Genomic DNA, 22,262 nt, shown 5'->3' with positions numbered 1-22,262 from the left:
GCGCCTGCGCCAGGCTGTGCGAGGGGCGGGGCCAGCTCGGCACCTGACCTCTCCTTGGCCCCGCCCACTCCGGGATTCTTCGCCTGCAGATTCATTCTTCCCAAAACAGACTATGGAGTGCTAGGGAGTTAGCACTAACTGCTGAATTTTTAGAAATGTTTCCACTTCCTGACTCTGAGAAATGACCGCTAAAGATGTAATCCTTTGGCCGTGCCGTCAAGCGCTGGTCCGCGCGGGGTCATCCCAGCGCGGGCCCCTCAGCGCTCCCACCACCCGCCTACTCCCACCCCAGCCCCACCCCCGCTGCAGAGCAGAGCCGTACAGAAGTCGGGTGATACACACCGACAAGGTAACCCTGGGTTATAAATTAGGTGAAAGTCATGACAGGCAGAGTGAGGTGAGGCGGGCGGGTGCTGACTGGAGTGACTGGAGGGCTTACTGGACGTGTGGGAGGGAAGGGTCTCCAAGAAGATGACATCTGAGAGGCACCAGCCACGGAGAGCAGGACAGGCGTAGTGCCCAGCCAAGTGCAAAGGTGCTCGGTGGGGGAGTGCACAGGGCAGTAGAGGAGCCGAAGGCGCTTCTCATAGCTGGAGAACTGAAATGTTCAATGGGGTGAGGTGCAGAGTGGAGCGGACCAGGTACAATAGGAAGCCAGCAGCCAGATTATGAAAGGCGCATAGACACTTGGATAAAGTCTGCAGTGATATGCATTGAAAGGTTTTTAGAAGGTGACCTGATACATTGTGATAGATGTTATAACAAGACCACTGGGTAAAGGGGGAATATCTATTTGCCTTGACTTACGTGGGAGATAAAACTGTCAGAACCAATTGTGGGAAGCCTTGGTTTCTGTTCTAAACCTCTTTCCCTCCAACGCTGGGGCTGTTTGGAGCAGAGGAAGCAAAGGAGTTTCTAAATGAGAAAACCAGCAGCTGCAGGACTCCAGGGCAAGGCCAGGCATTCCCAGGTTTCCTGGGCCTTGAGTCACTGGCAGTGCAGCAGGCAGCGCACAGGAATGTGTCCAGGCCAATGGTCTGGCAGGGGGGTGGGCAGCAGGCAGGCAAGGACAATGCAGCACTGGACCCTCAGTGCAGGCCCCTTAGGGTCCCCAGCTGTTACCCTACAAGGGTGGTGGTGGGGGGGGGGAGACAGACCCTTTTTGTACTTCCAGGCTCCACCCTGACCCCCAAGTAAAATGATCCTTGGGAGGCTCAAGGGCTGCCTAGGGGCTTCTGACGAGGATGGGGGAGAAAAAAATACAACTTTCATTCCTATTGATTTGTATTTTACTCGGGATTTTTAATTTATTGTGGGTTTTTTTTTTCAAATAAGCAGAACATTCATATGCTTTAAAAATGTAAAGATACAAGGATCTCGAAGAGATATTGGTACCCCCATATTCATAGCAACATTCTTCACAATAGCAAAAAGGTAGAAGCAAAGGTAACAAGGGAGGACAGAATAAACAAAATATGGTATATACACTGGAATATTATTCAGTGCCCCCACTTGCTACAATATGAACTTGGAGGAAACTATGCTATGTGAAGAAAGTCAAAGACAACAAGGCAAATACCATATGATCCCATTTGTATATGGTGTCAGAGTGGTCGAATTCACAGGACTAGAAAGGAGAGTGGTGGTTGCCAGGGGCTGGAGAGCAGGCATGGGTAGAGTTTCCGTTTTGCAAGATGAAAATGTTCTGGAGATGGATGGTGGTGATCATTGCACAACACTGTGAATGTACTCAATGTCACAGACGTGTACACTAAAAGATTGTTAAGATGGGCCGGGTCAGTGTGGCTCAGTGGTTGAAAGTCTATGAATCAGGAGGTCTCAGTTCAATGCCCAGTGAAGGCACATGCGTGGGTTGTGGGCTCAATCCCCACTAGGGTGTGTGCAGGAGGCAGCTGATCACTGATTCTCTCTTCACTGATGTTTCTATCTCTCCCTCTCCATTCCTCTCTGAAATCAACAAAAAATACAGTTTTTAAAAGGGTTAAGATGGTCACTATTATAGTATGGGCATTTTACCACAATTTTTAAATAAGAAAAATGCAAAGAGTACAGAAGTCACTCTTCCACTTCTGTCCAACAGCCATCCAATTTCTTCACCCAAAACACCTAACATCACCAGTCTTTGTGTGTCTTTCCAGAGTCTATGTATATACATGCAAATCCATAAGAAGATATAGACAGGTTCATATGAGGAGGAATTAACGCCTAATACACTGTGATACAGGGGTTCAGTGAGACAGACTTGAGACCCTTTGAGCTCTTATATTAACGAATGATGCCCTTATAATGATTGGGGACTTGACTCCATGCTCTAAGTCTTGCTCTGTATAATATCAGCCACGCTAACATCCTATAGATTTTTGTGGGCATAAAATTCCTTGAACCCAGCATGTAAAGAGGACACATGTGTCAATATAGTGTGGGTTATTTGGGGGAAGAGGGACTTCCAATCAAAATAACAGAGCCCTGGCCAGAGTGGCTCTGGGGCTTGTATGTTCTCCTGTACTCAAAAAGTTGTATGTTGGATTCCTGGTCAGGGCAAACGCCTGGGTTGCAGGCTCAATACGTGGCTGGGGCCATGCAATCAATGTATTGCTCTCATGTTGATGTTTCTTTCTCCCTCTTCTTTCCCTTATCTCTCTCACATTTTTCACATATCTTTTAAGCAATTTAAAAGAACAAAGCAGAATTTACTCAATCCCTATGTTTCCATAGAAGGGGATTAGGCCAGACTTAGTTGGACCATGTGTCGCATGGCTACAGGTCCTGTGGAGAGGGAGCCTGCATGGAATGCATCACACTTATAGGGAAGGTGAGGCAGGGACATCTATACCACCACCATGAAAGCTGTTGGATGAAAAAAAATTATCTCATCAGAACAGGGGGCTCTTTTTCCATTACGTGCTGGTACCTGCTGAGCTAGCGATCTGGTGAGCTACTGAAAGGGGATGGGAAATGAGTCCCCAGGACGATCCCATTTGTTTCTCCTCACCTCCTGGATTCCCCACACCTCACTGATCCCCATTCCCAGGCTGTGCCTTAAACACACTATGTATTTTCTTGGTCATTGGTCAACCCAGAGAAAAACACTTGCTTTCATTCTCAGTAAGGAACTTTGGGAGGTAACTTAGGCAGGCATCAAGAGAACAACATCAGCAAACTAATTAACCACGTAGGAACTGGAGGCCCTTGCACTCTGCCTAGAACCCCACCTAACCACTTCAGATAAGAATTCCAAATTGTCCCTATTCATTTACCCTTTATTCATATTGAAAATCTCATCCTCATTAGACAATCCTTGTTGTATAGCTTCTGTGCCATGTTTTGCTTATATGTGGCGTTGAGAGGTCTAAATGTATCCCTTAGCCAAGGCGGCCACTTTCTCCAGCATAAGCCCTCCTAGAAAAAGACACATAAATATGAAATCTGCATTTCTCCTGCTTTCTCCTGCCACAAAACATGCTGGGCTGTTTCCCATTCCCACTGCTCTACTGGGGGATGCTGTGCTATTGTCCTGTGTGTGGTTGGTACCATTCTGCATCTCATATTGTTAAGCCAGCAGCATTTATCTGTGGTCATTTAGGTCAATTATTAAATCTTGTTCACTCAGAATTTCTTTTACTTACACAGGCATTTAAATCTCATGACTTAATGTGATTTCCTAATGACTCTCCTCTCTTTGCAAGAGTGGAGGAACCATTATCACTTGGTGTCATGCAGCCAAGGATCTGTGTTGGATACAGAAGGAAGTTGGATAGTTACTGCTCACACATTTTTCTTTACCCTATATCTTCAGCAATTCCCTGGTAGCTATCCAACAGGTTAGAGGGGTTTCTGTTGTGGTTTGTTTTTCAAAAGACTTTTGATTCTTTATTATTTTTATTGATTTCAGAGAGAAGAAGGGAAAGAAACATGCTCCCCTACTACCCTGACATGTGCCCTGACCAGTAATCCAACCATGGACTCCTGGTAAACGATACAACATTGAATCAACTGAGCCACACCAGCTGGGCTGGGAGTTTAATTTTAAAAAAATATCAAAACCTACTGAGAATTTTACACTAGCTTTTAAGGGTGAAGATCCTGCTACACCAGGACAGGGCACACATTTGTGTATGATCTTAAAAGCTTGGGGGGCAAATAGGCTCAGGGACCCAAATATTCTGACAACCCCAAGATCTGTTGAGAGGGGCGAAAGTGAATGATCCGGTACAGATAGGTTAAATATGTTATAAATAACTGGTGAGCCAGGGGGACAGAGCACCTGAGTAGCCTATACCCCTGGGGGAGGAGGTGTCTGCCAGTTCTCAGGGACTGAGTGTCTTGGGGAAACAAGGGAGAGAAGACCTCTTCACCTGGTTGGACCACACTGCTGCTTGAGGAAGTAATGTCTTCCCCAGGGATTCCAGCTTCAGCCCTGTTTGTCTTGCCTATGGCCCTTGTTATTTGCATATAAATACTTGACTATTTACACTATAATTCCTTACCTCAAGGCTAGAGTTAGCTATGAATTGATACATTTCAAATACATGCTTTATTAACTATACTAATAAAAGCCTAGGTCAAGGGTGGGCAGCCTTTTTGTGAGTGCATGCCCAAACCAGCAAAATCTCTGACTCAAAATTCTTCTGCGTGCCAACCCTAATTTTTTGAGAACATGTTAGGCCTACTTGATATCTCTTAAGGTGTACATATGTGAAGAAACTTGAAGAGACCTGACCGATTTGGCTCAGTGGCTAGAGCGATGGCCTGTGGACCAAAGGGTCCCGGGTTCGATTCTGGTCAAGGGCATGTGCCTCGGTTGCAGGCACATCCCCAGTGGGGGGTGTGCAGGAGGCAGCTGATCAAGGTTTCTCACTCATCGATGTTTCTAACTCTCTATCCCTCTCCCTTCCTCCCTGTAAAAAATCAATATATTTAAAAAAAAAGAAATTTGAAGAAATAATAAAATTCATTTGAGCAACAAAAACACAGTATATGATGATGAAAAATACATTTATTTTTTAATGTATACATGTACACTGCTAGTCCAACAGAAAACTTTATGACTCCATTTGATATTATCAGTGGGACTTTTGCTGCTGCATCACTGATGACAGAGAAATTACATCAGGTTTATATTTTGTGACCTTCAGAGATATGCACGAGCTACTACTTTCATCCGTCAGGCTACTCCTATTATGAGACTTAACAAAATTCATCACTGAGAAGAAAGATTCACAAGTGTATGTGGATGAAACCAAAACACTAGTCGGATCTAGGATAGAAGAGACAGTTAAGGCAGAGGCATAGAAATTGCTCTCCCCCTCTCTTGTCAATCCATGTCTATGGTCTTTACGATAACTTGTTATGTAAAGTTATTTATTTATCTAAGATGTACCCACACTGAATTTATCTGAAAAGTAAAAAAGTCGATATTAAGAAAAAAATTGTAAATGGAAGCTTATAACAGAGGGTCTCAGGTGCCAGCAAAAGTTACTCATTATTATAACTCATTATAACTATTCATTATTTCCTCATTTTAGATAAGAACTCTAAGTGTTCCCAATTACTTACGTTTTTAGGAACAATTCCTCCTCCTGAGACTTCCACTCCCCCTTCTTGCGTTTCTTGCTGCCAAACATATGGTTCAGCCAAACATGGCATCCGTGTCAGGGGTTGCCCACCCCTGGCCTAGGTGGTCCTCACGACCTTGCATGCGACATCATCACAAGATGGCCACCACAAGATGGCCACATGCACCACGCAGGCGGTGCCCAGTGGCCGCTCCATGTGGTGAGGCCTAGGGGTCCCATTGCTCCACATGGTGCGGAAGAGGCCAGTATGGGCATCTCCGCCACCTCAAGTAAAGTAGGCGGATCCCAGTGGAGGAGGCGGGTCGCTATAGCAGAGGGCAGCTGGGGGCGATTGGGCCGGCAGGGGAGGGCAGCTGGGGGCGATCAGGCTGTCAGGGCAGCAGTTAGACATCAATTGGGCTGGCAGGGGAGCGGTTAGGGTGCGATCAGGCGGGCAGGCAGAAGCGGTTAGAGGCAATCAGGCAGGCAGGCAGGTGAGTGGTTAGGAGCCAGCGGTCCCGGATTGTGAGAGGTATGTCCGACATCCCCCGAGGTGTCCCAGATTGGAGAGGATGCATGCCAGGCTGAGGGACAACCCCTCCCCCCCCCACACACACACACGAATTTCATGCACTGAGCCACTAGTGCTTTATTAATATGCCTGAGGATGGGGTTCACTCTGGAGATTCATTCAGGAATTTATTAGAGTCTAGCAGCTCACTCATAAGAAATGAGGAAGTGTAGCTATTTTTGATAGAGGATGCCCTCTCTGACTCAATGGTCAGCTCAGTGCTGGTGTTCTGTCGGCCTTGTAATGCTTTGATGACAGTTCCTTCTAATAGGAGTTCTTCAGCTGTCAAAAAAGAAGAAATCACATCTGATATTGAAAGACTCACGGGACACCTATTTGTCAGTCCAGAGCCTACATCCCAGTCCAATATATAGGGACTCAGCAAATATTTGAGTGCCATTTGGAGAGGAGAAAAATAAACCCCAACTTACATCTATGATTGTTGACACAACAAAAGGAGAAACTGTCTCTTTTTTTAAAGTGGTTACTTAGAACATTCCCTAGCATGACATATGGTGACTATATTTAGGACTATACCATTGGGCCCCAAGGGCCAACAGCCAGTTACTGGAGGAAAGCCAGGGCTGGAAGACCCACTCAGTTAGACACTCTGCAGATCTACTGTGAACTCACATTCACGCACCCATCCTGTCCTGCTTCAGATGCAGAGGGGGCCTGAGCCTTCCTCTCTCCACTCTTCAGGATGCTTGTGTCCTTGCTACCATCACAGATGACCACGATTAACACCCACGGCTAACACGTCCTCTTCTGGACCCACCCTTCTTGCACTAACTCACCTATTCCTCACTTGGGCCCTGCCTTCACATATGCCAGCCCCATAACAGATGGCTCTATACAGAAAAAAAACAATATGTCTACCCTCACTCTGTGCTTAAGATTTAGGCAGGTACTCGGCATGTACGTTAAGAGACTTGCCAGGTTGTGTACCACTGTAGAATCTCCTATATATATAAAAGCCTAAGCAACCATCGCAACTGAACAGGTGACCAAACAGGCTGTGTGAGGCAACTAGGGTGGCAGGGGGATTAGTGAGGGGCAACCAAATGATCGAGCAGCAGGCTGCATGCGGTGACCAGGCCCACAGGGAGTTAGTGAGGGCTGACCAAACAACCAAGCAGCATGGTGCATGGGGCAACGAGACCCACGGTGGTGGGGGGGGGGCAGTTGCGGGCAACCAGGCCGGAACGGGGGGGTGGTGGGGGGCAGTAAGTGGTGACCAGGCCAGCACAGCGGCAGTTAGGGGCGACCAGGCTGGCAGGGGAAGAGCAGTTGGGGGCAACTAGGCTGGCAGGAGGGGCAGTTGTGGGTGACTTGGCCAGCAGGGGGGGCAGTTAGGGCTGATCAGGCAGGCAGGCAGGCAGGCAGATGAGGAGTTAGGAGCCAGTGGTCCCATATTGTGAGTCAGACATCCTCCAAGTGGTCCCGGATTGGAGAGGGTGCAGGCTGGGCTGAGGGGATCCCTCCTGTGCAAATTTCATGCACTGAACCTCTAGTGTTCAATAGATCTATGAAATAATTTTTGGGGTCCTAAAATACAGAACGGGAGAAACAACTTTTGTCAGTTGCCTACTTTGCTATCATTTCATGTAATTTCTTATATTTTCAGCTTTACTTAGGGAACCATCTAAAGATTCTGACTGTGTGAAGGTCAAGTGTACCATTGAGCAGCTGGGTTTATTTTCCAGAAGAATTGAAAGTGTTGCTGGTGATGATAAGGGTCAGAGAAGGGGGTAATGTTCGGGGAAAGAGGAGCATGGATGGTCTTGTGGAAAGTCCAAAACTGGGAGCTGGAGACCTGGGCTCTAGGTGACAGCTCTTAGCCCTTTCTGATCTTGTTTTTACTCACCTTAAAAGCAGATTAAAATGCCTATTCTGCCCACTGTTGGGGCAGAAGGGAGTAATATAATTGGTCAAAACATTGTTTTGAAAAAGAAGCTAAACTGACTTCATGTAAGTAGCACAGCAGTATTATTTCTGATGTGCCCCAGGTCACGATGGAAACCTGTATTTAAGATATCTGGGCATGAAAACACATTTGGGAAGTTATCAAGTAGCTGCCAATAAACCTAACGTGTAGAAAAATACTTAAAAGCACACGACTGTTTGGTGGATAGAAAACCTTGTGCTTCAGAGCAAGTTCAGAGTTGGTCAGTCTAAAAAGAAAGAGCCCTCCCATGCCATAGAAGGGCTGGGTAGCAGCTTCTGGTGATGGATCCAAAAACTGTCAGGTTCCAAATAAAACTTACATAAAACAGCATCATTTGTACTCTTTTCATAAACTTGCAAAAACAAACAAAATAAAAATGTATCTTCATCTGTCTACACTGCAAAGGGCAATTGAAACCTAATGCATACAAAAGAATTTACAAACTGTGACACACTAATGAACAATTTCTCTTTTGGAAGCAAAGCACCCGGCAGAGAGCACAACACACAGGATGTGCCCATTAAGAGAAATACCCTTCCCTTCATCAGACTCTTAGCAAGGAGTAGTTCTTAATAATTTAGAGTTGAACTCTGAATAAATGAATAGAAATAATACAGTTACTTTATTTGCTTAAAATGTATCGTCATTGATTACAAATAAAGAAATTATACTAATAAAAGGGTAATATGCTAATCAGACAGGACATCTTCCAGAAAAAGCCAGGGTGGCAGGGAATGAGGCAAAGGCAGTCAGGAGTAATCAGGCCAGCAGGGAAGGGCAGTTAGGGGCGATCAGGACGGCAGGTAGAATGGGTAGGAGCAATCGGGCAGGCAGGCACTTGATCAGTTAGGAGCCAGTGGTCCCGGATTGCAAGAGGGATGTCCTGGATTGGAGAGGGTGCACGCCAAGCTGAGGGACTCCCTGCCCGTGCACAATTTTGTGCACAGGGCCTCTAGTGAAAACATAAAATAAAATAAAAAAGTCTATCATCGGGCATTTCAGACTCATCACAAGGTGTGTTGGTCACACATTCAGTCTCACAATGCAGTTTCACTGTCTTGGCAAGACCTCATTATTATTTTTAAATTGGCAGAGGCAGCAGGCCAAATGGTTAGGTAAGATACTATAAATGGAAACATACAGAATTATATTAGTGACAAAGGAGTTACTTGGAAAATAGTTTTTTTTAAGGTTAAACAGACACCTACTGTATGACCCAGCCATTCCACTTTCAGGTATTTACCAAGAGAAATAGAAGTATATTTCCATAAACAGACTTGTACATAAATATTCATAATAGCTTTATTTGTAAGTCAAAAATTGGAACAACTCAAATAGCCATCAGTGTTGAAATATACTGATATATCCATTATTAATGGAATACTATTCAGCAATAAAAATGAATTATTGATATGCAAAACAAGATGGACTAATCCTGCATAATAAAAGGCTAATATGCAAAACGACTGAATGACGAAATGACTGGTCACTATGATGCACACTGACCACCAGAGGGTAGACGCTAAACACAGGAACTGGCCCCTGGTGGTCAGTTGCTGGCACAGGGGGAGCACCTCTCAGCCAGAAGCTGGGCTCACGGCTGGTGAGTGCAATGGTGGTGGCTGCAGCCTCATCTGCATCCAAAGCAGTGCTAAGGATGTCTGAGTGCTGGCTTAGGCCCGCTTCCTACAGGGAGCCATCAGTTGGGCTTCCCCCCGAGAGCTGGGCTGAGAGACCCCACTCCAGTGCACACATTTCGTGCATGAGGCCTCTAGTCTTAAAATAATCATCTGAGTAAAGGAAGCCAGTAAGAGAGAGTAGATGTAGGTGTGCTGTTCTGTTGTGCTGTGTGTGTTTCTGTTGTGTGTGAGTGTCACTCGATGTGCCCTGTCATTTCCCCTCAGTCAGGGGAGTGGAGGTTGGGGTTCAGGTTTGGGAGAGCTCGGGTGAGGGCAGAGGAGGCGGGCAGGAGCCCGCAGCCATGGACTGGGTGGGTACCTGTAGGCGCTGTGCCTCCTGAAGCCGCTTTCCCTGCAGCCACTGGCTGCGCTGTCCTCTTCCTTGGCGTCCTCGGAATCCAGGGCCTCCTCTGCTTCCCGGCTTCGTTGTCCTCTACTCCTTCGTGGTCAACGTACACCACACAGCATTGGGTCTGAGCCAGGGAGCCCCTTATGGCCCCAGGCGCTGGGGGTCGGGTCGGGAGAGGTGGGGGAGGAGCTGGCGGCTGCTACCTGGGGTTACTGCTGCCCCCGCCCCCCCGCCCCGAATCATCTAGGCCCCCACCTCAGCCACCTGGTCCTGCCGGGGAAGCGCCGCCAGGGGAGCGGAAGTGCCACCAGGAGAGCGGAACCCTAGATGGGTCCTCACGTGGGTGGTGGCGGGGCCAGCGCTGCCTGGGTGGACTGGCAGGTGGGAGGGGGCGGGGCTTGCGCTGCCTGGGTGGACTGGCAGGTGGGAGGGGGCGGGGCCAGCGCTGCCTGGGTGTCCTGTCCCAGTGTCCATTCAAGTTGAAGCTGGCCGCCTGGTGCGGGCAGGAATGAGGCCCTAGGGAATTGCTGGGGCCTCACTCTGGACCGTCTTGAAGCCCTAAGTCCTATCCTCCAATTTTCTAGGTGACTGCTGGAACCCATGGTTGACAAGCAACAGGTACCACAGGCCTGGAGCAGCGTGGTCACCTGAGCTGCACCTCCCAGGAGCCTAGAACTGAATGAGCCTCACTGATGCACTAAAGCAGCGGTTCTCAAACTGGGGGTTGAAGGACCCTTTCACAGGGGTCACCTAAGACCATCGGAAAACACATATGTAATTACATCTTGTTTTGTGATTAATCACTATGCAATGAAAATACATCCTGCATATCAGATATTTACATTATGATTCATAACCTTAGCAAAATTACAGTTAGGAAGTAGCAACGAAAATAATTTTATGATTGGGGGTCACCACAACATGAGGAACTGTATTAAAGGGTTTCGGCATTAGGAAGGTAGAGTATCACTGCTCTAGAGGGAAATGTGCATGCTGTCCAGACTGATGCCTCCCTGTTGCTGTTATGAGTATTTGCCTTTTAATATTAATTTGGAGACATACTATTTATTTATTTATACTAGAGGCCCAGTACATGAAAGTCGTGCATGGGTAGGCTGCCTAGCAGATGCTGGGGGGAAGGGGGAGAAGGGAAGAAGGGGGGGAGAGTTGCAGGGGGGCGGGGTGGGTGGGGAGGGCCTCCCTCCCCTGGCTGCCAGGTGGGACCTTCCTTCCTTCCATGCTGCCCCCTGGTTGTAGCGCACATCATACTGAGCCATCGAACATAGGGTCTCCCAGTCGAACTCTGGAGGAGACAGTTTGCATATTAGCCTGGAAAAACCCCATACAGTTTTATATATTTACATTCCATACCCTGCTAAATTTGCAGAAATGAAAGATTTTGCTACATAGCAACACAAGCAACTAAAGAATCTATGTTAGATACTTTTGTTTCTGAAGTCTCTAGGCTATTTCCCCAGAATGTGCTCCAGCTTTGTAGCAAATACCTTTTGTTACCAGTCAGGGCACATACCTAGGTTCAATCCCAAGTAGGAGGTGTGCAGGAGGCAGCCGATCAGGATTCTTTCTCACTGATGTTTCCTCTCCTCTCTCTCTTTCTCTCTCTTCCTCTCCACTCCTCTCTGAAATCAATAAAAATATATTTTTAAAAGGTTAAGATGGTAAATTTTAGGGTATGTGCATTTTACCACAATTTTCATGCATTGGGCCTCTAGTAAAAACATAAAAAGTACAGAAGTCACCCTTCCACTTCTGTCTTAACATCCATCCAATTCCTTTACCCAAAACACCTAACATCACCAGTCTTTGTGTATCTTTCCAGAATCAATGCCTATACAAGCAAATCCATACATACATGTAGACAGGTGCATATGAGGAGGAACTGAGGCCTAATACACTGTGATACAGGGGTTCAGTGAGACGGACTTCAGACTCTCTGAGCTCAAATATTAACCAATGATGCCCTTGTAATGGTTGGGGACTTGAGTCCAAGCTCCAAGTCTTCCTCTGTATAATATTAGCCCCACTAACTACCTATAGATGTTTGTGGGCACAAAATTCCTTGAACCCAGCATGTAAAGAAGACACATGTGTCAATATACTGTTTTGTTGTTTTTTGGGGGGAAATAACCATCAGAATAACAACGGAGCCCAGGCTGGTGTAGCTCTGTGACTTGGGTGTCCTACCATGCACCTGAAGGTGGTTGGTTTGATTTCTGGTCAGAGGATATACCTGGGTTGCAAGCTTGATCCCCAGTAGTGGGCATGCGACCCATGTTCTCCTCTCACATCTATGTTTCTCTCTCTCTCCTTCTCCTTTCCCGTCTCTTTCAAATTAAAAAAAAGTATATTCATAGCAACATTCTTCACAATAGCAAAAAGGTAGAAGCAAAGGTAACAAGGGAGGACAGGATAAACAAAATATGGTATATACACTGGAATATTATTCAGTGCTCCCACTTGTTACAATAGGAACTTGGAGGACACTATGCTATGTGAAGAAAGTCAACGACAAAAAGGCAAATACCGTAAGATCCCATTTGTATAAGGTGTCAGAGTGGTCGAATTCACAGGACTAGAAAGGAGAGTGGTGGTTGCCAGGGGCTGGAGAGCAGGCATCGGTAGAGTTTCAGTTTTGTAAGATGAAAATGTTCTGGGGATGGATGGTGGTGATCATTGCACAACACTGTGAATGTACCTAATGTCACAGACGTGTACACTAAAAGATTTTTAAGATGGGCTGGGTCAGTGTGGCTCAGTAGTTGAAAGTCAATCTATGAATCAGAAGGTTACAGTTCAATGTTCAGTCAGGACACATGCCTGGGTTGTGGGCTCAATCCCCACTAGGGGGTGTGCAGGAGGCAGCCAATCACTGATTCTCACTTCATTGATGTTTCTATCTCTCCCTCTCCATTCCTCTCTGAAATCAATAAAAATATAGTTTTTGAAAGGGTTAAGATGGTCACTATTATAGTATGGGCATTTTACCACAATTTTTAAATAAGAAAAATGCAAAGAGTACAGAAGCCACTCTTCCACTTCTGTCCAACAGCCAACCAATTTCTTCAGCAAAAACACCTAACATCACCAGTCTTTGTGTGTCTTTCCAAGTTTATGTATATACACGCAAATCCATATTAAAATATAGACAGGTTCATATGTGGAGAAATTAACGCCCAATACACTGTGATACAGGGGTTCAGTGAGACAGACTTGAGACCCTTTGAGCTTGTTCATATGTTAACAAATGATGCCCTTGTAATGGTTGCGAACTTGACTCCAGGCCCCAAGTCTTCCTCTGTATATCAGCCATGCTAACAACCTATAGATTATTGTGGGTATAAAATTCCTTGAAGCCAGCATGTAAAGAGGACACATGTGTCAATATAGTGTTTGGTTGTTTTGGGGGGACACTTCCAATCAGAATAACATAGCCCTGGCCAGAGTGGCTCTGAGTCTTGTATGTTCTCCTGTACACCCCAAAGTTGTCAGTTAGATTCATGGTCAGGGCACACGCCTGGGTTGCAGGCTCCATTCCCGAGAAGAGGGCATGCAAGGGATGTTTTGGTCTCATATTGATGTTCCTCTCTCCTTCTTTCTGTTCTCTCTCACATTTAAAGAAAATCTTTTAAAAAATTTAAAAGAATGTAACAGAATTTACTCAATCCCGAAGCTTCCATAGAAGGGGATTAGGCCAGACTTAGTAGGACCATGTGTCCCATGGCTACAGGTCCTGTGGAGAGGGAGCCTGCATGGAATGCATCACGCTTATAGGAAAGGTGAGGCAGGAACATCTATACCACCACCATGAAAGCTGTTGGATGAAAGAAATTATCTCATTGGAAAAGGGGACTATTTTTCCATTACTTGCTGGTACCTGCTGAGCTAGCGATCTGGTGAACTACTGATAGGGGACAGAAAATGAGTCTCCAGGACGATCCCATTTGTTGTTCCTCACCTCCTGGATTCCCCACACTCACTGATCCCCATTCCCAGGCTGTGCCTTAAACACACTATGTATTTGCTGGCTCACTGGACAACACAGAGAAAAACACTTGCTTTCATTCTCAGTAAGGAACTTTGGGAGGTCACTTGGGCAGGCACCAAGAGAACAGCATCCGCAAACCAAATAACCACATAGGAACTGGAGGCCCTTGCACTCTGCCTAGAACCCCACCTAACCATTTCAGATAAGAACTCCAAATTGTCCCCATTTACCCTTTATTCTTATAGAAAATCTCATCATTAGACAATCCTTGTCATGTAGCATCTGTGCCATGTTTTGCTTGTATGTGGCATTGAGAGGTCTAAATGTATCCCTTAGCCAAGGCGGCTGCTTTCTCCAGAAAAAGCCCTCCTAGAAACAGACACATAAATATGAATTCTGCCTTTCCCTTGCTTTCTTCTGCCACAAAACATGCTGGCCTGTTTCCCAGCCCCACTGCTTTACTGGGGGACGCTGTGGTGTTGTCCTGTGTGTGGTTGGCACCATTCTGCATCTCATATTGCTAAGCCACCAGCAGTTATCTGTGGTCATTGAGGTCAATCTTGTTCACTCAGAATTTCTTTCACTCACTCAGGCATTTAAGTCTCACTGACTTAATGTGATGTAGTAATGACTCTCCTCTCTTTGCAGGAGTAGAGGAACCAGGACATTCACTTGGAATCACGCATCGAAAGATCTGTGTTGGACACAGAAGGAAGTAGGTAGGTTTGGTGCTGGGCTGAGCTGGAGGGAGCGGAGGAGCACACACATTAGCCACAGTGGGATTCACAGAGGCTGAGGCAGGATAGTGAATGGAGCAGTGGCCCCACCAGTATGTTTCCTGAAATAAAGTCCTGAGGAGGAAAGAATTGGTCAGTTACTGCTCACACATTCTTCTTTATCTCCAGAAACTCCTTGATAGCTGTCCAACAGTTAGGAAGGGTTTTTTGTTGTGGTTTGTTTTTCAAAAGACTTTTGATTCTTTATTATTTTTATTGATTTCAGAAAGAGGAAGGGAAAGAAACATGCTCCCCTACTACCCTGACATGTGCCCTGAGCAGTAATTCAACATGGACATCCTGGTAGGTGAGACGACATTGAATCAACTGAGCAACACTGGCCGGGCTGGGAGTTCTTTAATTAAAAAAAAAAATACCAAAAACCTACTGTGAATTTTACACTAGCTTTTAAGAGTGAAGAACCTGCTATTCCAGGACAGGGCACACATTTATGCATGATCTTAAAGGCTTGTGTGTGGGGGATGGGGGGAGGGGGTGGAAATTGGCTCAGGGACCCAAATATTCTGAGAACCCCAAGGCCTGTTGAGAGGGGAGAAAGTGAATGATCCTCTATGGATAGGAGGTCAAATGTATTATAAATAACTGGTGAGCTAGGGGGACAGAGCACCAGAATAACCTATACCAAGGGTGGGCTCCTTTTTGTGAGTGGGTGCCAAAAGCAGCAAAATCTCTGACTCAAAATTCTTCTGCGTGCCAACCCTAATTTTTTGAGAACATGTTTCACCTACTTGATATCTCTTAAGGTGTACATATGTGAAGAACCTTGACGAAATCATAAAATTCATTTGAGCGACAAAAACACAGTATATGATGATGAAAAATACATTTATTTTTTAATGTATACATGTGCACTGATAGTCCGACAGAAAACTTTATTACTTCGTTTGATATTTTCAGTGGGACTTTTGCTGCTGCATCATAGATGACAGAGATTTTACATCAGGTTTATGTTTCGTGACCTTCAGAAATATGCACAAGCTACTACTTTCATCCATCAGGCTACTCCTATTATGAGACTTAACAAAATTCATCACTGAGCACAAAGATTCACAAGTGCATGTGGATGAAAACATGGAGAGTAACGCTGTTGCAGTTTTTTAAACAGAAAAAATTTTCTGCAATGGCATTTCAAGTCCTCAATAGATCGTTTTCGACACTATTGACATTGCTCTTCCCCTCTCTCGTCAATCCATGTCTATGGTCTTTAAGATAACTTTTTATGTAAAATTATTTAACTAAGATGCACCTACACTGAACTTACCTGAAAAATAAAAAAGTCGATATTAAGAAAAAAATTGTAAATGGAAGTGTTAGGTCAGAGAGAGCCCAGGATCAGATACATGAAGACATGTGATGAGACAATGGGCTTCCCTGGGAATTTCTCACATGTCAGCGTGCCAGACAGATACTGGCTTCTCCCTGATGGCCCCCACACAGATACTGACTCCTTCCTGAATACCTTGCTGACCCCCTGCAGCTGAAACTTCCTCAGCTAGATACCTCAGCTCATGTCCCCGCCCCTCACCCAACCGCAGTATAAAAAAGCGCCCCCCCTCCCTGTTGGCGTGAATCCACGTGCCCTGTCTTTGGAGTACGTGGGTCTCCCGGGGATGCAGAAATAAACCTTTCCTTCTCTTTTCTTTTCTGATTCACTCGAATCTTTATTTCTTATGCTGCCTCCTGAGCCACCTAACCTAACATTTGGTGCCTTGAAACCTGGGTGGCGTGAGCACCTCATTTGGCCGTCCCTCTGCAGCTTGGGGTGCCTGCCTCTTCCTCCTTGTAGCTCTGGACCCATCAGGACCTCATCTCTTCAGCTCAGCAACTTTTCCCAGTTTGGCAACATCAGCGCTGAGTCCCATTCCACCCCTGTGCCGGTCCCAGGTGGCCACCTGCCCGCCAGCATCTCTGTCCATAAAACGCGGCAGAGTCAGAGATTGCCTCTTTCCGGACCCTTCCAGGAAGGCTCCTCCGGACCAGGGAAGTAGTGGAGACGTGCCTACATTTCCTGGCCCAATCGTCCTTCCGTAGCGTGGGTTAAACTGCTGGGACACCAGCCTTTGGCCCCTCTACAGGTCACGGGATCAAGCACAGGGGGAATCCAAATTCCAAACCTGACTGAGCACACCTCTAGTGTGCCGGCTCACCGATCTGGCTAAACACTATGCCTGCCCCGGAACTGCGTCCTATTTCTGTAATGTGGCATGGCCTCAGTCTGAAAATGGGACCTTGACTTTACCATCCGCACCGATCTCAGGAATTTCTGCCAGCGAACTGGGAAATGTGCCCAAGTCTCTCTCTCTCAGTCCCTCTCTCCACCCAGTCTGTGTCCCCATCTCTTCCCCCCACAGTTCCTTCTGCGGTCTCTCCTCGCCTGGTCCTTCCTCCTCCCTCTGGGCTGTCCCTGCACTGCCCAGCGGCCTTGCGTGCCTCCGAGCCCGAGGTGTCTGTGGTGCGTGGGGGTGTGGGTTCATGTGCTGTGTGTGTGTGGTGGCGACGGCACTGCCATCGTCTCAGCGTCCTCCCACCCCACCCCCCCCCTACACTGGAGACCACCCGGAACATCCCCTGGCAAAAGCCGCCTGTTCTCCCACCAGCTTCTGTGCCCCTGTCCATCCACACTCTCCCCTCCTCCCTGCCAGACCCTCCTCCAGCCTCGCCTTCTCTGCAGCCTCCTGGCCCCGCCTCCCTTCTTCCATCCGCCCCCACAGAAGCCAAAAACTCAAAAGGCCTGGACAACGAGGACAACAACCCCACGCTCCTGCACGCTACCGCTGTGTGCACTGCGCCCTCGTCCTCAGGCTACACACACTCACACACACACACACACACACACACACACACACACACACGTCTGTAGGCTCCACCTTCCTTCTATCTCTCCTCCCCTTTGCCCCGCCCCTGGGAGGTTGTGACTTTTAACTACAATTGAGAACCAGCTGGTGTCTTTCTCTGCCAACCCCACTGCGTTCATCAAAGAATTCCGGTAACTCTCCCACGCCCACCCAGGCCACCTCTCCCGCTCTCTCCCCTCCCCTTACGGGCCTGCCTAGTAACCTGTACCCCATGCAGTACCCTCTGTAAATTCTAATTGCCCGCCTTCCTCTGTGCGCTCCACCGAATCTCCTCCCTCATGACTGCCAACACTTTAATTCACAGGTGGCCGGCCAGTTCCCTTTGCGAGAGGTTGCAGCTGGGCTCTCTTCAGACCCTCTTAACCAGCAGCTTCCTTCTCCCCTATCCCTGAAAGCCCAAATCCTGAGAACGTTAGCTCCAAAACAGCCTCTTCCCTCATACCCCGGTCCGAGATCAAGTGAAAAATGGCCTTGAAGGTTCTTAATGCCCGTGAGGAGCAGGCACAGTCAGAATGGCAGGCCTGCCTTTCACAGAAGGTAGATCTGCAGACACGCCTTGGTTTTGGCCCTGAGGTCAACGGCAGCCACGCATGGCCCTAAGGGGGCTGTGCGCAGTGGGGTGCAACAAAAGGAACGCCACCGGAGAATGCTTCAAATGCAGAGATGAAGGCCACTGGACAATGCAGTGCCCCCAGCCCCAGGCTCCAACCAAGCCCTGCCCAGCGTGTGGTCAAAGCTGCCACTTGAAAAGTGACTTCCCCTGGAAAGGTGGCAGGCCCTCTGCACCCCAGTGTGGAGGGGCCACCCTTCCAGGTCATGACCCACCGCTGGCCATGATGGGACTGGCTGAAGACTGAAGATGCCCAGCCCCGACGGCCCCCACCACCATCGCAGAGCCCAGGGCTGCACTGAAGGCAACAGTTCACCTTCCTGGTCGACATGGGGGCTACCTTCTCTGTCCTGCCCTCCTTTTTAGGGCCCCTTTATCCTTCCAAGATCTCGGTCATGGGTATTGATGGCAAATCCACCTGCCCGCTGGCCACTGGACCCCTTCCCTGCCTCCTTGATGATAGCATGCCCCGTGCCCCTTTTAGGACGAGATATTCTCACCATCCTAGTGGCCACTCTGCCCTTCAGACTCCCTGCTCCTGTCCCCCTTTACAGGGATGCCGACCATCCACTGCCACGAGGCCCCTTATGGGGCCCTGTTGTCCCAGACCTCAGTCTCGCCTACCTCAGTGGCCTACCTCAGTCTCGCTGTGAACACCTGATCTCCTTATCTCCTCCACGACTGTCCCCTTTTCTTAACTGAGAACTACTCTGACCTCAGCGCCTTCTCGCCCCATCCCGCTCCACCCTTCCCAAAGGAAAAAATGCAGCAGTTTTATAATCCAAGCTGCTAGAGGCCTGGAAACAGGCTGCACGACCTGCTCCCTCCCTCCCCGCCTTTTCTCCAACCTCCAGATCCCTGGCTTCCACTGCTCTGTCCCTTTCTCTTTTCCCTTGGATAACAGCACATTCTAACATTTCCTCTCACTTTCACTGCAATACCTACCTCTCTCAGGCTCACCAAATGCCTCCCACCATCCCTGAAGAAGATTCGGCGACACCATCCAGGACCTGATGGATGACCCATCATTCCTCACAGGCTCTTACCTGGCAAGGGACCCTCCAATTTTGCTCAGGTTTTTTATATTTTCAGGTGAAACGGACATGGTATGATGAGGGAGTCATCAATTCTACTGTCTGGGATGGGAAATCCTCTAGTGTCACTCTCTATTTATGAACCCTGGACCTACTCCTATGCCCACCCTCAATCACACAACTTTCCATGTACTCTCCAACATCAATCCCTCCTCTTCTACATCCTGCTGGATTTGTCTGTCACTGGCTCGAACCCTCATCATAGCCATTCAACTCCAATGAATTGGACCATCTAACTAAACTCTCTCTAGAAATTCACAGCTCCTGGCCAGACCTCCTGCCCATGGCCCTGACCAAATTCTGCTACACCAAGGAGCCCTGCCTTCTTAAGTCCTTTTGAACTTCTATATGGGAGACCCTTCTTGCTCAACCACCGTCTCCTTACTGATCCCCCTCCCCTGGGAACCTACATCCACAAGCCTTGGAGCCTAGGTGGACGGGACCTCACATCGTGATCCTTACAACACCCACCGCAGCCAAGCTGCTCGGTGACCCATCGTGGCACCACCTCTCCAGGCTCAAGAGGACTCCGGTGCAGCATGACTTCTGTAAATGTGAGGTGTTGGGACCCACTAAAGTCCGCCTCAGCCACCCACCCCCTCCTCCTTCTCCTCCTGGCCCTGAGCAACCTACACCAACCCCTACCTGCTTATGTGTGGAGGTTCAAGGTCCATGAAACTTACCACCAGAATGGCAAACAAGTCACCCAGCAGGTAGGATCTCAGGATTGCCCCCTGGTCAGATGCCAGACAGGGATCAGGGTAACATCCGGTCAATATACAATGGTGGCTGACCCTATGCCTGTTTTGCTTATGACCAAGAGGACCCAGACAGGTGTAATCAAGATGTTGACACCTATGGGGGTTGCCGCTGGAGAGACTGTGTTGTCAATGATGCCTACAGGGGTGGCTCCTTTATCGGGGAGAAGGGGGCCTTCCACATCATAATCCGAGATCCCTGAGACCAGCAATGGGTTACAGGTGTTGTGGGAAAGCTATACTTAAGTAGTTGGAGCTCAACCCCTTCAGGGACCATTTACATCTCCTGGGAATATGACCTGGCCCAAGAGGCCCAAGTCCAGGTCTCCAACAGCATCCTACAGGCCGAACAGTCCCTTAAAGGGAAGCTGCCTGACTCCCCCCAAGTAGAAGTCCTGTCTTCTTGGCTCCGACTTATTCAACACACCCTACTATTCCTCAATGAGACCCACACCCTGCCCAATGTCTCGCACTGCTTTCTATGCACCTCTCTCCGAAGGTCTTTGCTGGCTGCCATCCCACTCACGACTTCTCCAAGAACCCAAGGGAAAGGTGAATGTCAGCCTCCTGTGGCTGGCATTCCCCTTTGGGAACCTGAAACTCCAGAGCCCACCCTGCCCCCAAGGATATGCTACCAGACCAGTAATCCAGTAATCGGAGGGCGAGTCACTTGGAACTGCACCCAGAACTATATCCCATCCAGTTTCACCAAGGCCAGCCTGGGTACCTTCTTTTGGTACAACGGCATCTTAAGCAACTGCATAAAGTCCTCTGACCCCAGTCCTTGCTTCGTGGTCATGGTAGTTCCCCAACTAACCTTGTATGGAGAGTCGGAGCTCGCCTGGCTGCTCCCTCCATCCAGCCCCCGGGCCCGCTAGGCCGCCTTCCTCCCTGTCACTGGAGTATAGCTACCTCCATAGGCCTTGCCGGGGAGGGGGGGCGGGAGAGTCCTCAGGATTAGTCTGGTCATGGCTCAGGACTTTAATGACAAGCTCCAGTTAGCCCTGGAGTCCACTACTGCTTCTTTAGCATCCCTACTGCGACACATAACATCAGTAGTCCAAGTAGCCCTACAGAACCAGAGCGCCTTAGACCTTCTGAGTGCAGAAAGAGGAGGAACCTGCATATTCCTTCAAGAAGAATGCTGCTGCTACATCAACGAGACTGGAGTAGTGGAGTAAAACGTAAAGACCCTGACTAAGCTGAGTGAAGAACTACATGCAGGACACTTCCAGGACAACTCTCCTTTCAGCTGGTTCCAAAGCCCCTTAGCTACCTGGGTCCTACCCAGGGTAGGGCCCCTGATTCTCCTCTGTGTCTTTTTTCTCCTAGCCCTCTGCCTCCTCAAGTTCATCTGCTCCCGGATTTCGGAGATGTCACGGGTGACTGTGAACCAGCTCCTGCTTCATCCCTACACTCGGCTCCCCTCTGACCTGCCTCTACCTGACCCTGGCCTTTAAACAACCCCCACACCCCCATGTCCCTGGTCAACTGGAAGTAGCCAGAATGAGTCGGCATCCCCTATCACCAAAAGGCCAGGATGTTAGGTCAGAGAGAGCCCAGGATCAGATACATGCGGTCATGTGATGACACAATGGACTTCCCCTGGAATTTCTCACAGATCAGCATGCCAGACACAGATACTGGCTTCTCCCTGACGGCCCCCACACAGATACTGACTCCTTCCTGAATACCTTGCTGACCCTCTGCAGCTGAAACTTCCTCAGCTAAATACCTCAGCTCAGGTCCCCGCCCCTCACCCAACCACAGTATAAAAAAAGCGCCGCCCCCCCACCCCCGGTTGTGTGAATCCATGTGCCCTGTCTTTGGAGTACGTGGGTCTCCTGGGGATGCAGATATAAACCTTTTCTTTTCTGATTCACTCGACTCTTTATTTCTTACGCCGCCTCCTGAGCCACCTAACCTAACAGGAAGATTATAAGAGAGGGTTTCACGTGCCAGCAAAAGTTACTGGCGTGCTCTGTTTGGCACGCGAGCCAGGGGTTGCCCACCACTGCC

At 48.2% G+C, this 22,262-nt stretch overlaps 1 long non-coding RNA gene across 3 annotated transcripts; it reads left to right on the top strand.

The window, feature by feature from the left end:
• Positions 1–2: 2 nt before the first annotated feature.
• On the top strand, positions 3–22,122 carry LOC139016136 (uncharacterized). 3 transcript variants are annotated; one of them, XR_011472613.1, is made up of 5 exons: positions 3–349; positions 3,914–3,990; positions 10,708–10,897; positions 14,778–14,848; positions 15,132–15,364. It is a non-coding gene; the product is annotated as an uncharacterized lncRNA (long non-coding RNA). The 3 variants fall into 3 exon arrangements; XR_011472614.1 differs by lacking the exon at positions 3,914–3,990 and adding an exon at positions 21,576–22,122 and having other exon boundaries at positions 4–349; positions 15,132–15,208; XR_011472612.1 differs by lacking the exon at positions 3,914–3,990 and having other exon boundaries at positions 7–349.
• The last annotated feature ends 140 nt before the right edge of the window (positions 22,123–22,262 follow it).

This window comes from Myotis yumanensis, unplaced genomic scaffold, assembly GCF_028538775.1.
Source record: "Myotis yumanensis isolate MYYU_CA2020_CCGP unplaced genomic scaffold, mMyoYum1.0.hap1 SCAF_9, whole genome shotgun sequence".
NCBI lineage: Eukaryota > Metazoa > Chordata > Mammalia > Chiroptera > Vespertilionidae > Myotis > Myotis yumanensis.
Note: the sequence above shows the minus strand (reverse complement) of the source record. Positions and strands in the feature narration are given on the sequence as shown.